The sequence below is a fragment of the Uloborus diversus genome, chromosome 7, assembly GCF_026930045.1.
Source record: "Uloborus diversus isolate 005 chromosome 7, Udiv.v.3.1, whole genome shotgun sequence".
Taxonomy (NCBI): domain Eukaryota; kingdom Metazoa; phylum Arthropoda; class Arachnida; order Araneae; family Uloboridae; genus Uloborus; species Uloborus diversus.
This window is the reverse complement of record NC_072737.1, coordinates 1,662,478-1,677,292: the sequence shown is the minus strand read 5'-3', so window position 1 is coordinate 1,677,292 and position 14,815 is coordinate 1,662,478. Positions and strand designations below refer to the sequence as shown.

At 38.0% G+C, this 14,815-nt stretch overlaps 1 protein-coding gene across 1 annotated transcript in view; it reads left to right on the top strand.

The window, feature by feature from the left end:
• LOC129226160 (ADAMTS-like protein 3) overlaps window positions 1-14,815 on the top strand; it is a 116,476-nt gene that overhangs the window by 84,665 nt on the left and 16,996 nt on the right. The gene's annotated exons all lie outside the window — the stretch shown is intronic.

Genomic DNA, 14,815 nt, shown 5'->3' with positions numbered 1-14,815 from the left:
CACTTATGCCAGCACACAGACACAAACACATATGCCTACACACACATACACATAACCACTACACACACATCTACACACACATCTACACGCATACACAAACACATACACATTCATACACACAACTACCCACACACTTATGCCAGCACACAGACACAAACACACATGCCTACACACACATACACAAACACACTTGCCTACACACACATACACAAACACATACACACATACAAACACATACACACATACAAACACATACACAAACACACTTGCCTACACACACATACACAAACACATACACACATACAAACACATACACACATACAAACACATACACACAACTACCCACACACTTATGCCAGCACACAGACACAAACACATATGCCTACACACACATACACATAACCACTTCACACACATCTACACACACATACACAAGCACATACACAAACACATACACACATACAAACACATACACACATACAGACACCCACACATACACACAGACATACAGACACTCACACACACCTACACACAACTACCCACACATTCCTGCCTGCACACAGACACAAACACATATGCCTACACACACATACACATACCCCCCCACACACACATACACACAACTATCCACGCATTCATGCCTGTACACAGACACAAACACATATGCCTACACACATACACATCCCCCCCCCCCCCACATACAAACAATCATACTCACAACTACCCACACACTCATACCTGCATGCAGACACAAACACACATGCCTACACACATACACATACATCCTACACACATGCACATACACCCTACACACAAACACACATACCCCCCACACACGCCTACATACACACACTCGTGATTGCGAAAAACATAATTTGAATTCAAGCTGTCAAAATTCAAATTATTATTATTATTATTTTTTTTTTTTTTTGGCATTCCGAAACCCCCCTACGTTTTTTCTGGGGGGTACCCAGTACCTCCCTGCCAAATTTGGTCGAGATCGGACGTAAACTGTGGATTTGTATAGGGAACATACATATATACACATCGCTCATTTTGGAAGAGTGCCGCAATACGCAGAATTGAAATTTTACAGGAGAAACATTTGAGGTTGAACTCTTCAGGATATTTGCTGGAAAAAAAAGTAAGTTTTCCGTGCTCTCCATTGGTTCATATTAGAACAAAAAATCTGTCATTATTTTCCGAAGAAAATAACGTCATTTGAAGCCCTTTAAGCGAAACGAGCGGATGTGTGCATCACATGACTTCCTTTTACTCCAATTTAATGTCATTTTCTCATTATTGGCACTTTTAATGTCATTCAACAGTTTACTCTCTAAATATCAACAACAGTGGCCAAATCGATACCAGATTAGAAAAAAGAGAAATATTGATTTGATTTTTGACCTCTTGAATTCAAATTATATTTTTCGCAATCACGAGTGTGTGTGTATGTAGGCGTGTGTATTTAAGTGTGTTTGTGTGTAGGGGGATATGTGTGTGCGTGTGTAGGCATATGTGTTTGTGTCTGTGTACAGGCATGAGTGTGTGGGTAGTTGTGTGTAGGCATGTGTGTTTGTGTCTGCATGCAGGTATGAGTGTGTGGGTAGTTGTGAGTATGATTGTTTGTGTGTGTGGGGGGGATGTGTATGTGTGTAGGCATATGTGTTTGTGTCTGTTTACAGGCATGAGTGTGTGGGTAGTTGTGTGTAGGCATGTGTGTTTGTGTCCGCATGCAGGTATGAGTGTGTGGGTAGTTGTGAGCATGATTGTTTGTGTGTGGGGGGATGTGTATATGTGTAGGCATGTGTGTTTGTGTCTGTGTACAGGCATGAGTGTGTGGGTAGTTGTGTGTAGGCATGTGTGTTTGTGTCTGCATGCAGGTATGAGTGTGTGGGTAGTTGTGAGTATGATTGTTTGTGTGTGGGGGGGATGTGTATGTGTGTAGGCATATGTGTTTGTGTCTGCATGCAGGTATGAGTGTGTGGGTAGTTGTGTGTAGGTGTAGGTGTCTATGTGTTTGGGTGTGTGTTTGTGTAGGTGTATGTATATGTGTGTACGTGCGTGTATGTATGCGTGTAAGTGTAGGACATTTACGCAACCTGGAGACGGTTTTCGCCCGAGGAGCAGCATCGTGAAGAGCCGGTCGACGGTGATGCTGCAGAGGGTGCTGGTGAGAAAATAAAATCATAGGACATCAAAACAGTCAAATAAAAGCAATACGCAATCGTGATTGCTCAAAAAAAAAAAAAACGCAAAATTTGTCGCCAAGTTGGCGGCAAAACTTGGCGACCAAAAGACTGGCGATTAAATTAATAATGATTTCCCCCCCCCCCAAAAAAAGTGGCAAAAGACCCCCTTAAGAACATCCGAACGCAACCAAAAGGGAAGGTGCGCAACTAAGCCCCACTAGGTGTCTACGTACCAAATTTCAACTTTCTAGGACATTCCGTTCTTGAATTATGCGAGATACATACACACATACATACGTGCATACAGACGTCACGAGAAAACTCGTTGTAATTAACTCGGGGGTCGTCAAAATGGATATTTCGGGTGTCTGTAGGTTCCTAGGCATATATCCACGTGTGATCGGGTCGATAAAAAAAAAACTCAACATTCATTCGTGAGTGAGAAAAATGGAAATGAAGGCCGATTTTCGAGTGAAAATTTTTTCGCGAATACAATACTTCCTTTTTTGTAAAAGGAAGTAAAAAGAAAGAAAATTTAAAATATCGTATTGTGGCACGCTTCTTGCAAACGAGCGACATATGTGCTTTAATTCATTTGTATAGATGAATTCTATGACCGGCGAAATTTTACTATTTCCTACATTCACTTCCGAAATTAATTTCCTTCCGATATCGTACTTTTAAAGTTCAAACGATTACGATTGCGGATTCCTGTCACGTCATCGGAAGACAGTTCCGAGAAGTGGAAAGAAAAGCACCGCATTCGTTAAAAGAAGAGAGGGAAAAAAAAAGCGAGCACATCGGACTTTCGGCAGCGAAGCCGAGTGTAGAGGAGGAAGTGTTCAGTCGAGCGTTTTGTTTGACCACCGTTTCGCTCGGACGGGTCCGACCCGCGCAATTAAAACTTCACTTTCCTTCGATCGGATGCTTCGATCTCGGTGGAGAGATCGCGAGTGAAAAAGTGGATCCGTCGCGGAATTGACGCTGGGTCTCGGAAATTTTGACTCTTGCAGAAGGAGGGACCCAGCGACGTCATCACTGTAATAAACAGCAAATGATCTCGAACTTTTAGGACCTGCGTCACCTTGTGAGCTTCCTAGGACACCCCCTTTTTTTTTTCGACTTCCTAATAGTATTATGTTGTAGAAGTTTTAGCTTCTTACTCAAATTTTAAGAGGGTGCTCCATGACACCTCCTTTTTTGTCCCCAAATTTTTTGAATATGAGGCAATAAATTGTGAAGAAACGCTCCTCAGGCCACTTTTAATGTCTCTCCTGGCTCGAAATTTTGACTTAATGCAAAAACTGCACTAAAAAGCTGAAAAATTGCAGCTAATGTTGAAAATGGGATGATGCGAGCCAAATTTAGCGAATTTTGGCGAGAAACAGAAGATATTTTTTACATTCTTTACAGGTGAATGTCCTGCCACGTGTTAACGGTGAAATCGAGACGGATCTTCAAATTCCCACCAAGCATTCAAATTTGGCGACTTTCTTAAAGTTTCAGCAGACTTTCAGACCTTATACCTGGAAAAAGAGGGCTCGAGGGCAACTAATTTTTGTGTCAAAAAATGTCTCAATATGCTCTTTCGATTGCTGTCATTTTTAATTCCTTTTACAAAAAAAGGAAGTATTGTGTCCGCAAAAAAATTTTCACTCAAAAATCAACATTAATTTCCATTCTGCTCACCGCCGAATGAATGTTGAGTTTATTTTTTAACCCGACCAAACGTGCATTGATGCCTAGGAACGTGCAGACACCCGAAATATCCGTTTTTGACGATCCCCGAGTTAATTACAACGCGTTTTCTCGTGACGTCTGTATGTACCTATGTGTGTGTGTATGTATGTCGCATAACTCAAGAACGGAATGACCTAGAAACTTGAAATATAGTACTTATGAGGTCTAGCTGTGCCCCTCCCTTTTTGGTTGCATTCGAATGCTCCAAAGGGGGTCTTTTGCTCCTTTTTAGGGGGAAATCATTGTTAATTTCGATGTAAACTCAAGTGGTGTTATCATTTCGCGGACACTTGGCGATATATCGCCATCTTTTGGTCACCGTTTTGTCGCCAACTTGGCGACAAATTTGGCGGTTTTTTTTTTTGTAAATCTGGTTTTAATTTGGCCACTGTTGGTGATATTTAGAGAGTCAACTACTGAATCACATTAAAACTGCCAATAATGAGAAAATGACATTAAATTGGAGCAAAAGGAAGTCATGTGATGCACACATCAGCTCGTTGTAATTGTTTTTCATTCTATGTGTGATCTCCTGGCAGGTATATCTAATTGTATCTATCTATTTGCATCCACCTAACTATGTCTATCTGCGTGGGTGGATTAATCAACGGAAGACCCCCTCCACGAGACGTTTCTCTCCACGCATGCGTAGATGAGGACGAGTGGCTCGTGGAAAGAGTGCCAACGACGTCACAGAGGACAGGAGGTCACAAAGTGGCCCACTTGGCATCCGTCCCGGAGAACCCCTTCTGCTGGGGACTTTTATCACTTCCTACGTCTGCGTCATGCTGACTCGGCAGACATCTTGGGTCCCGAATCATACGGCCCCAAGGCTGCGGAGTCGGGGAAATGACTCAGACTCCTGACAGAGTAGAGGACTCGGAGGGATACGGATCAACTCCGACCTTTTGAAGTTTAAAGCCTTCGACTCTGAATCTTTTGCTGTTTAATCAGTCCGGCTTCGACTCCACCACTCTGACTCGGACTCCGCAGGATTCGGAGGGAAAATGACTGACTCCGACATTTTGAATTTTATAGACTTTGACTCTGAATCTTTTGCTCTTAAATCAGTCCGCCTTCGACTCCACTACTCTGACTCGAACTCCGCAGGATTCGGAGGAAAAATGACAGACTCCGACATTTTGAATTTTATAGACTTTGACTCCGAATCCTTTGCTCCAAAATCAGTCCGGCTTCGACTCCACCACTCTGACTCGGACTCCGCAGGATTCGGAGGGAAAATGACAGACTCCGACCTTTTGAATTTTATAGACTTTGACTCCGAATCATTTGCTTCAAAATCAGTCCGCCTTCGACTCCACCACTCCGACTCTGACTCTGCCAGGGGTGGACCGACCCCTCGGCCCATTAGCCCGAGGGTCAATGCGCCCTCCCGCTTATGCGCCCTTGTAACCTCAAGTCTCAACACGTTTTTTAAATTATTATTATTGTTTTTTAATTTATTTAATTTTTTGATGCAATTTCCTTTTTTTTTTTAAATTAAGCTCACAAAACTGCGATTTTATTTTGCTTTTTTTTCTTTTCTTTAAGGGGTTTCAGTACCTCAAAAATGACCAAACGATCAAAAAAAAATTTATTGCCTATTTCGAAACTAAACACTAGTCCAAACACAGGGGAAAAGTTTCAATGCTTTAGTTCAAATATTTAAAAAGGTATGAATGGTTTTAGGTCATGCTCGCTATGTGTTCTTATGCAAAAAGAAAACTTTAACTTGATTTTCCTCGATGATCGTTTTTTTGTGTTCTCGTGTCATAAGAATCCCTAAGGATTTTTTTCTAATAAATACACAGTTTTAAAGTAATGCTTTTTGCAATTAGGATAATATATTTAACAAAACTGTGCATTGGATAAGCATTTCATAAATGACTCAAATGCTTAGAGCATGTTATATCTTTAAAAAACAAATTTTTTTGAAAGAAATTACGATTTTTTACGTAATTGATCACGGAAAATTTTCTAGTAAACACAAAAGTAAATGAATGCACAGATTTTTAGAGATGATGATTGTGATCGTTTAGCAAAAAGCTTTTTTTGTATTAGTTTAAAAACAAAACAGCCTTAGGGATTTTTAAAAATTGAAAATTTCCCAAATGTTTTGAATTTTTTAAAAAAAAGTAAGCAATATTTTAAAATTTTTAAAATGAATTATTGAATATAAAGTAAGTAAGCATGTTATGGTTTCAATGAAAATTGTAATTTACTTAAATTGAAAAAAATTGCTTGATTATATTTGAAGGAATGTCTGTTGGATTCCAGACTAACAATAGGAAAATGTTGGAATTAGACGTTTTTTTCCATGGAAACCAAATAAGCCACTTTGTACAATAAAGCTAACTTATAATAAATGACAAAAATGCAAAAAAAAAAAAAAAGAAATAATTTGCAGCTACTGCCTTTTACCTGCACACGGCAGTATTAACCACATGAGTTGTGTAATATTGAAAAAAAAACGAGCTGATGTGACTTCCTTTTACTGCAATTTAATGCCATTTCCCCGTTCCCCGCAATTTTAATGTGATTCAATAGTTTACACTCTAAATATCACCAAAGGTGGTCAAATTAAAATCGGATTAAAAAAAAAATTTGCCAAATTTGTCGCCGAGTTTGCGACAAAACTTGGCGACCAAAAGACTGGCGATACATCGCCAAGTGTCCGACAAATTATATCACCACTTGAGTTTACATCGGAATTAACAACGCTTTCCCCCGAAAAAGGGGCAAAAGACCCCCTTAGGAACATCCGAATGCAACCAAAGGAGAAGGTGCACTACTAGACCGCACTAGGAGTCTACGTAAAAAATTTAAACTTTCTGGGACTTATCGTTCGTGAGTTATGTGACATACATACGCACGTACATACGGACGTCACGAGAAAATTCGTTGTAATTAACTCGGGGATCGTCAAAATATATATTTCGCGTGTCTATACGTTCTTAGGCACTTATCCACGTGTGGTCGAGTCGAAAAAAAAAAAAAAAAATCATTCGTTGGCGAGTAAAATGGAAATGAAGGTCGATTTTTGAGTGAAAATTTTTTCGCGAATACAATACTTCCTTTTTTGTAAAAGGAAGTAAAAATAGGTAGCAATCTAAGGAGACATTTTTTGGTCACAAAAATTGCTTGTTCTCGTGTCCCCGTTATCGAGATGTAAGGTCTTAAAGCCAACCGATATTATAAGAAAAGTCGCCAAATTTAAAGACTTGGCGAGAAATGAAAGTACCGCTCGTTTTCACCGTCTGCCATGCTTCAGGACATCCATCCACAAAGCGTGCGAAGTAGATAAGAGTTCCTCTCCGAAACTCACTAAATTCGGCTCGTTTTCTTAAAATTCTGGCAGAATTTCGGGGGACAGGAGGGCAAACAATTTATTCGTCCAAAGACATGGATTACTAAGTTCTTTCAATAGCAACTTTTTTCCATCATTACAAAATCATATGGTTTCCTGTTCGTAATTCTAAAGCCTTCAGATTATTAGTTTGATGGACGTTTGGCTTAACAATTTTTGATTAAAATCAGCGAGGTGATGAAAACAGAAATCGCCGCGGGAGACATTTCTCGATAAGGTATTATTTAATTTAAAACGGGCTGATGTGTGGATCACGTGACTTCCTTTTACGCCAATTTAATGTCATTTTCCCATCATTGGCAATTTTAAAGTGATTCAATTGTTTACTCTCTAAATATCACCAACAGTGGCCAAATTGAAGCCTGGCGATATATCGCCAAGTGTGCGCCAAATTATAACACCACTTGAGTTTACGTCGAAATTAACAACGATTTCCCCCCAAAAAGGGGCAAAAGACCCCCTTTGGAGAATACGAATGCAACCAAAAAGGAAGGTGCACAACTAAACTCCACTAGGAGTCTACGTACCAAATTTCAACTTTCTAGGACATTCCGTTCTTGAGTTATGCGACATACATACACATATACGCACATACATAAGTACATACAGACGTCACGAGAAAACTCGTTGTCATTCACTCGGGAATCATCATTATGGATATTTCGCGTGTCTATACGTTCCTCTTTAGAAACACCCGAATGCAACCAAAAGGGGAGGTGCACAACTAGACCCCACTAGGAGTTTAAGTACCAAAATTCAACTTTCTAGGACATTCCGTTCTTGTGAGTTATGTGACATACATACACACATACGCACATACATATGTACATACAGACGTCACGAGAAAACTCGTCGTAATTAACTCGGGGATCGTCAAAATGGATATTTCGGGTGTCTGTACGTTCCTAGGCACATATTCACGTGTGGTCGGGTTGAACAAAAAAGCTCAACATTCATTCGGGGGTGAGCAAAATGGAAATGAAGGCCGATTTTTGAGTGAACATTTGCAATACTTCCTTTTTTTTTTGTAAAAGGAAGTAAAAATAGTTATCTTTCGAGATTTACTCTAAGGGAAGTTTTATTCTACTTCTCATGAGTTATTTTCACGATATACAGTCAGACAGCTACTATAACATTTGCAAATAAGTCGAACCTGTTCATCTCGAACCTGCACCACCTTTTCGAATTTTTTCAACTTCGCTGCATCAATTGCAATGGACGGTTTTCTCAAATGTTTATCGCGAAAAAGTTTTCCTCAAAAACCTCAATATCTGTAATCTTGGTTACGGTCATGTTTGAATTTGATCGGAACGCTCTTTATCAACAGCAGAACTTGGAGACAAAAGGCATAACAAGAAGAATTTTTCCAGGCATTCCATTCTCTGGGATACTGTGTGAAGGAGGTATTGTTGAACACTCTGAAAAATACCTCCTGAGTTTTTACTTGAAAGTCATCGGGAATAGTTATTTTGAGCAATCACGATTGCTTATTGTTCTCACTTGACTGTTTTTGCCGTTCCTATGATTTTATTTTCCCACCAGCACCCTCCGCAGCATCACCGTTGAGCGGCTCCTCACGATGCTGCTCCTACAGCGAAAGCCGTCTCCATCCATGTCCTACACACACGCGCATACATACACAACTACACACGCACACATACATACACCTACACACATACACAAGCACATACACACACAAACACACTCACATACAACTACCCACACACTCATGCCTGCACACAGACACATACACACACAAACACACTCACATATACACAACTACCCACATACTCATAGCCTGCACACAGACACAAACACATACACACACAAACACACTCACATATACACAACTACCCACATACTCATGACTGCACACAGACACATATGACTACACACACATACCCCCCCACACACAAACACTCATACACACATACATACAACTACCTACACGATCATGCCTGCACATAGACGCAAACACACATGCCTACACACATACACATACCCCCTACACACACACATATCCCCCACACACGCCTACATACACACACACACACACACACTCGTGATTGCGAAAAACATAATTTGAATTCAAGATGTCAAAATTCAATTTTTTTTTTGTATTCTTTGGATTTCAGCTTTTCAAACGATTAAATTGTTTTGATCGCTACTAGTAATAAAGCTGAAAGTTCCTCTGTCTGGATCTCTATCCGGATCTCTCTTTGTCTGGATGCATGTGAAGCAAATAGCGCCTGGACGTTCGGCCGATTTTAAAGAAATTCGGCACAAAACTAGTTCGTAGCATAGGGGCGAGCACCTCGAAGCGATTTTTCAAAAGTTCGATTTTGTTCTTTTTCTATTCCAATTTTAGGAACATTGTATCGAGCGAATTATCATAACGTGGACGAACAAATTACCATAACATGGGCGAGCAAATGAATATAGCAAATTGGCGAGAAATTCATCATCCATCACAATTTCAGGGGTGATTGTGTTCCGGTATTTGACCGAATTTCCGGTATTTTCGGACGTATTTCCGGTATTTTTATGTCCGAAAATACCGGAATTATTATTATTTTTTTGTTATGCTTTTATCTTCCTACCTCCGCAATTTTTTTTAAATTATATAATATTCATCAAATATACCTGCAAGAGCCTTAAGATGGACACCTAACCCTTAACATGGACAAATGTCAAGATAATTTGTATAACACCAGCCCAAAAGTAACTTTGTAACCCATTAAAAATTTAATCACATGTACACACAATATTTTGACTCAGAACTATTTGAAACTGGCAAAGGTGCACTTAAGTAATATGGGCCAAAGATTACCCCCCCCCCCCCGATCTCGCTTTGAAACTTTCAGGTATTTTTTGATGAACTCACAATTACCCCTGATTATTTGTAAATATACAGGCGAAGCTAATGGTTTTTACTTCCTTTTACAAAAAAGGAAGTTTTGTGTAAGCGAAAAAAATTTCACTCAAAAATCGGCCATAATTTCCATTTTGCTCACCCCCGAATGACTGACGAATTTTTTTTTTTTTCAACCCGACCACACGTGGATATGTGCCTAGGAACGTACAGACACCCGAAATATCCATTTTGACGATCCCCGAGTTAATTACAACGCGTTTCCTCGTGACGTCTGTATGTACGTATGTATGTGCGTATGTGTGTATGTATGTCGCATAACTCAAGAACGGAATGTCCTAGAAAGTTGAAATTTGACACATAGACTCCTAGTGAGGTCTAGTTTGTGCACCTTCCTTTTTGGTTGCATTCGGATGCCCCAAAGGGGTCTTTTGCTCCTTTTAGGGGGGGGGGAATCATTAATAATTTCGATTTAACTCATGTGATGTAATCATTTGGCGGCCACTTGGCGATATATCGCCAGTCTTTTGGTCGCCAAGTTTTTTCGCCAACTTGGCGACAAATTTGGGATTTTTTATTTTTTTTAAAAAATCTGGTTTCGATTTGGCCACTGTTGGTGATATTTAGAGAGTAAACAATTGAATCACATTAAAATTGCCAATAATGGGAAAATGACATTTATTTGGATTAAAAGGAAGTCATGTGATGAACACATCAGCTCGGTTAATTTTCTTCTACTACGGGCAAAGCCGTGCGGGTACCACTGGTTGAATATAATGTAGAAAGCTTATCACTTTTTAAGGGGTCTAAGGACCTTTAAACTTCAAAATTTCCGATTTTCTGGAAAAAATATATGTTATGCACAGTTTAATTCTGAACAATTTGATACCTTATTTATTACTATATGCCAAAAACTTTTCAAGTTATTGTAAAAATGCGTCAACTTTCCCCATAGAGATTTATGTTAACAGCAGCTGTTTAAGCCTCTTTTTCTCAGGTGCCGGTTTCTTCGGTTTTCTCGTTTTGCGCGCATGATATCTCAGAAAGTTTCTTATATATGTCCGTAAAACTTTTAATGTATGTTTATCTGGTTTATATTTATGACCTGAACCTAAATTTATCTATTTTTTTTTAATTATTTATTTATTTTTTTGAAATTTGGTAAGTTAATATCGAAAATTTCCAAAACTTTGGGTAAAAAAATGTTTATTTTTAAATATTAACTTTAATTTTTTGGTTGAAATTTAGATTCAGATCATTAAGATATATCAGACAAACATGCATGAAAAGTTTTACGGAGATATTTTACAAACTTTCTGAAATATCATGCGCGCAAAACGAGAAAACCGAAGAAATATGCACCTGAGAAAAAGAGGCTTAAACAGCTGCTGTTAACATAAATCTCTACGGGGAAAGTTTACGCATTTTTACAATAACTCGAAAAGTTTTTGGCGTATGGTAATAAATAAGGTATCAAATTGTTCAAAATAAAATTATGCATAACATATATTTTTTCCAGAAAATCGAAAATTCTGAAGATTAAAGGTCCTTGGACCCCTTTGAAGATGACTGAAAGATAATTTTCATCCCTATGAGAATGCTTGAACAAGTTATCGATACAATTACCAAAATTAGTAAAATATGTAATCACAATGAGTCAAATGTTCTACCATATAAGTACAAAAGACTCTGCTATCTCTTTGCCTTTGTTCCAATTGCTTATTTTTATCACTGTATCAAAACCTGTATGTATACAAATCTCTTTTTCTCGAGTTTTTCTTCGGTCCCGTGACATTCGAGATAGACAGATTCGACTACATAAAAAAGGCTGGCTCCGACGCTCTCTGTGCGCCAAAATGGCGGATGGGTCGGTCCGTCATCCGATTCGGACTCGTCCTACGTTTCCAAAAAGAAAATTTTCCTCTCAAAATGCTTCTTTTTCCGAATTTCGACTGCCTTCAACAAAGTCGAAAAGGGGAGGCTGTTTTTCTTTTATTTCTTTTTCTCTTTTCTAAAACCATTGTGTGGGATGGCAAGCGTGAAACTTCTTCTTCTAACAAATATCAATCGCTCGATGTTCGCGATGTGCAATTCGTTTTGTAACCAATGAGATATTATGTATTTCAACTGTACGATATTTTCTTAAAGATTTTGTTTTTTTTTTACTTAAATTATCCAACTGCGTTAAAATCGACATTTTCGATGAAATATTCGTAATTGTTTTTATGATTTCATTTTGTAGTCTGATTCATTAGCTTTCCAAAACTGTCTTAGTTTTTACTCTACGTGAATTACAACTGGAGTTATAGCTGTATTATTACAGAGTCGTACACTGAACTCCAGACCGGAAGCTGCATTTAAACGCGTTTTCTGAAAACCGATATTTTTGAAGAAAGCTGTCTACTGTAACAATGATATCTCAAAAAGTTATTTGAGTATTGATGTGAAATTTTCTGAGATAGTTCTCTGTAATATGCTTGATGTTTTCCTCTAAAATCTAAGCTGAATTTCATTATTAAGTAATATTTTCATGCGGATAAGTTTAAACAAAAGCGTTTGTTAACGAAAATATACCAATATAGGAACTTTGCTCGGCTATATTTCAGTACGTTTTTAAAAAATAATAAAACTTTTAGAGCAATGTCATACAAGTGTATTACTACAAGGGTTTCTGTGTGATTAGAACCAAATTTTGTCCAGAGCTGTTAGCGTAAGACACGTTTTTTTCGCTATTTTTCTTCAAAATTTTCCATTTTTTTAAAAAAATAATATTTTAAAAGCTTGGTTTTACATTTTTGTCATAGTTTTCAAACATATGTAGTTAAAAAATAACATTTAAAAAAATGTCCAGGTTATTTTTCAAAAAAATGTCTTCGAACGCAGTCGGATACCTTAAGGTGTCACAGTACCTTTCAAGCAATTTCTTTTAATTTATATAAATTTTATATTTCTTTGAAACCATAGCATGCATACTTATTTCGTAATCAATAACGTATTTTCAAAATTTAAAAATATTGCCTACTTTTTTTAAAAATTCAAAAAATTGACGAAAAATTTCAATTTTTTAAAATCCCTAAGGCTTTTTTTTTATTTTTGCACTAATTTAAAAAACGTTTTTTGCTAAACGATCACTATAATCATCTCTAAAAATCTGTGCATTCATTTGCTTATGAGTTCATTCGAAAATTTTCTGTGATTAATTATGTAAAAAATCAAAGTTTTTTTTAAAAAAATTTTTTTTTCTTTTTAAGTTTAACATGCTCTAAACATTTGAGTAATTTATAAAATGCTTATCCAATGCACAGTTTTGTCAAACATGTTATCCCAATTGCAAAAAGTATTACTTTAAAGCTGTATCTTTAATAGAAAAAAATCCTTAGGGATTCTAACGAAATGAAAACACAAAAATACAATCATCGAGAAAGAGCAGTTTAAGGATTTTCTTTTGCATAAGAACACATAAGGAACATGGCCTAAAACTACTCATAACTTTTTGAATATTAGAACTAAAGCATTGAAATTTTTCCCCTGTGTTCAGAATAGTTTTTTGTTTTGAAATAAGCAATAAAAATGTTTTTGATCCTTTCATCATTTTTGTAACCCCTTAAAAACAAAAGAAAAAAGAAACACGATATAAAAACCTAAACGATACGCTGAATTTTTGTTTTATACACATAAAAAAAATTCATGCTGTTGTCTTGTGCCAGGTAGGCTGGCAATTTGAGGTGCTCTGCTTCGCTTTTTCAACTGTTCCGTAACTTGGTGTGAGTACGATTTCCACAGTGCACACATGCCATACAGGCCGTTTATAGGGTAGGCAAACATTCACACAACGGTCAAGGACAGGAGACCGAAAGTACATCAATGTCCGAACCGGGATTCGAACCCTGGACCTTCCGATCGCAGCTAGTCTTCTCTGACCACTAGACGAGATGGTCAGCCACAAAAATGTCATTAATATCTTCAAATTAATCTTCAAAAAAAAATTAATTTGAATTTTGACTTCTTGAATTCAAATTATGTTTTTCGCAATCACGAGTGTGTGTGTATGTAGGCGTGTGTGTTTGTGTGTGGGGGTATGTGTGTTTGTGTGTAGGGGGTATGTGTATGTGTGTTTGTGTCTGTGTACTGGCATAAGTGTGTGTATGAATGTGTGTGTGGGGAGTATGTGTATGTAGGCATATGTGTTTGTGTCTGTGTGCAGGTATGAATGTGTGGGTAGTTGTGTGTATGTTTTTGTGTATGTGTTTGTGTGTGTATGTGTTTGTGTATGTGGATGTAGGTGTATGTGTGTGCATATGTTTGTGTATATGTGTGTGTAGGTGTATGTATTTGTGTGTGTGCGCGCGCGTGTGTGTGTGTAGGTGCGTGTATGTATGCGCGTGTGTGTAGGAGATGGATGCAACCTGGAGACGGCTTTCGCTAGAGGAGCAGCATCGTGAGGAGCCGGTCGACGGTGATGCTGCAGAGGGTGGCGGTGGGAAAAGAAAATCAAAGGACATCAAAACAGTCAAGTGAGAATAATAAGCAATCGTGATTGCTCAAAAAAAAAAAAAAAAATGCGAAGGATGAAAAATACAGTATTTATGGAGTCAACAGAAACACTTTAATGGCTCATGCAAAATAGCTAGGAAGGTGAAATTC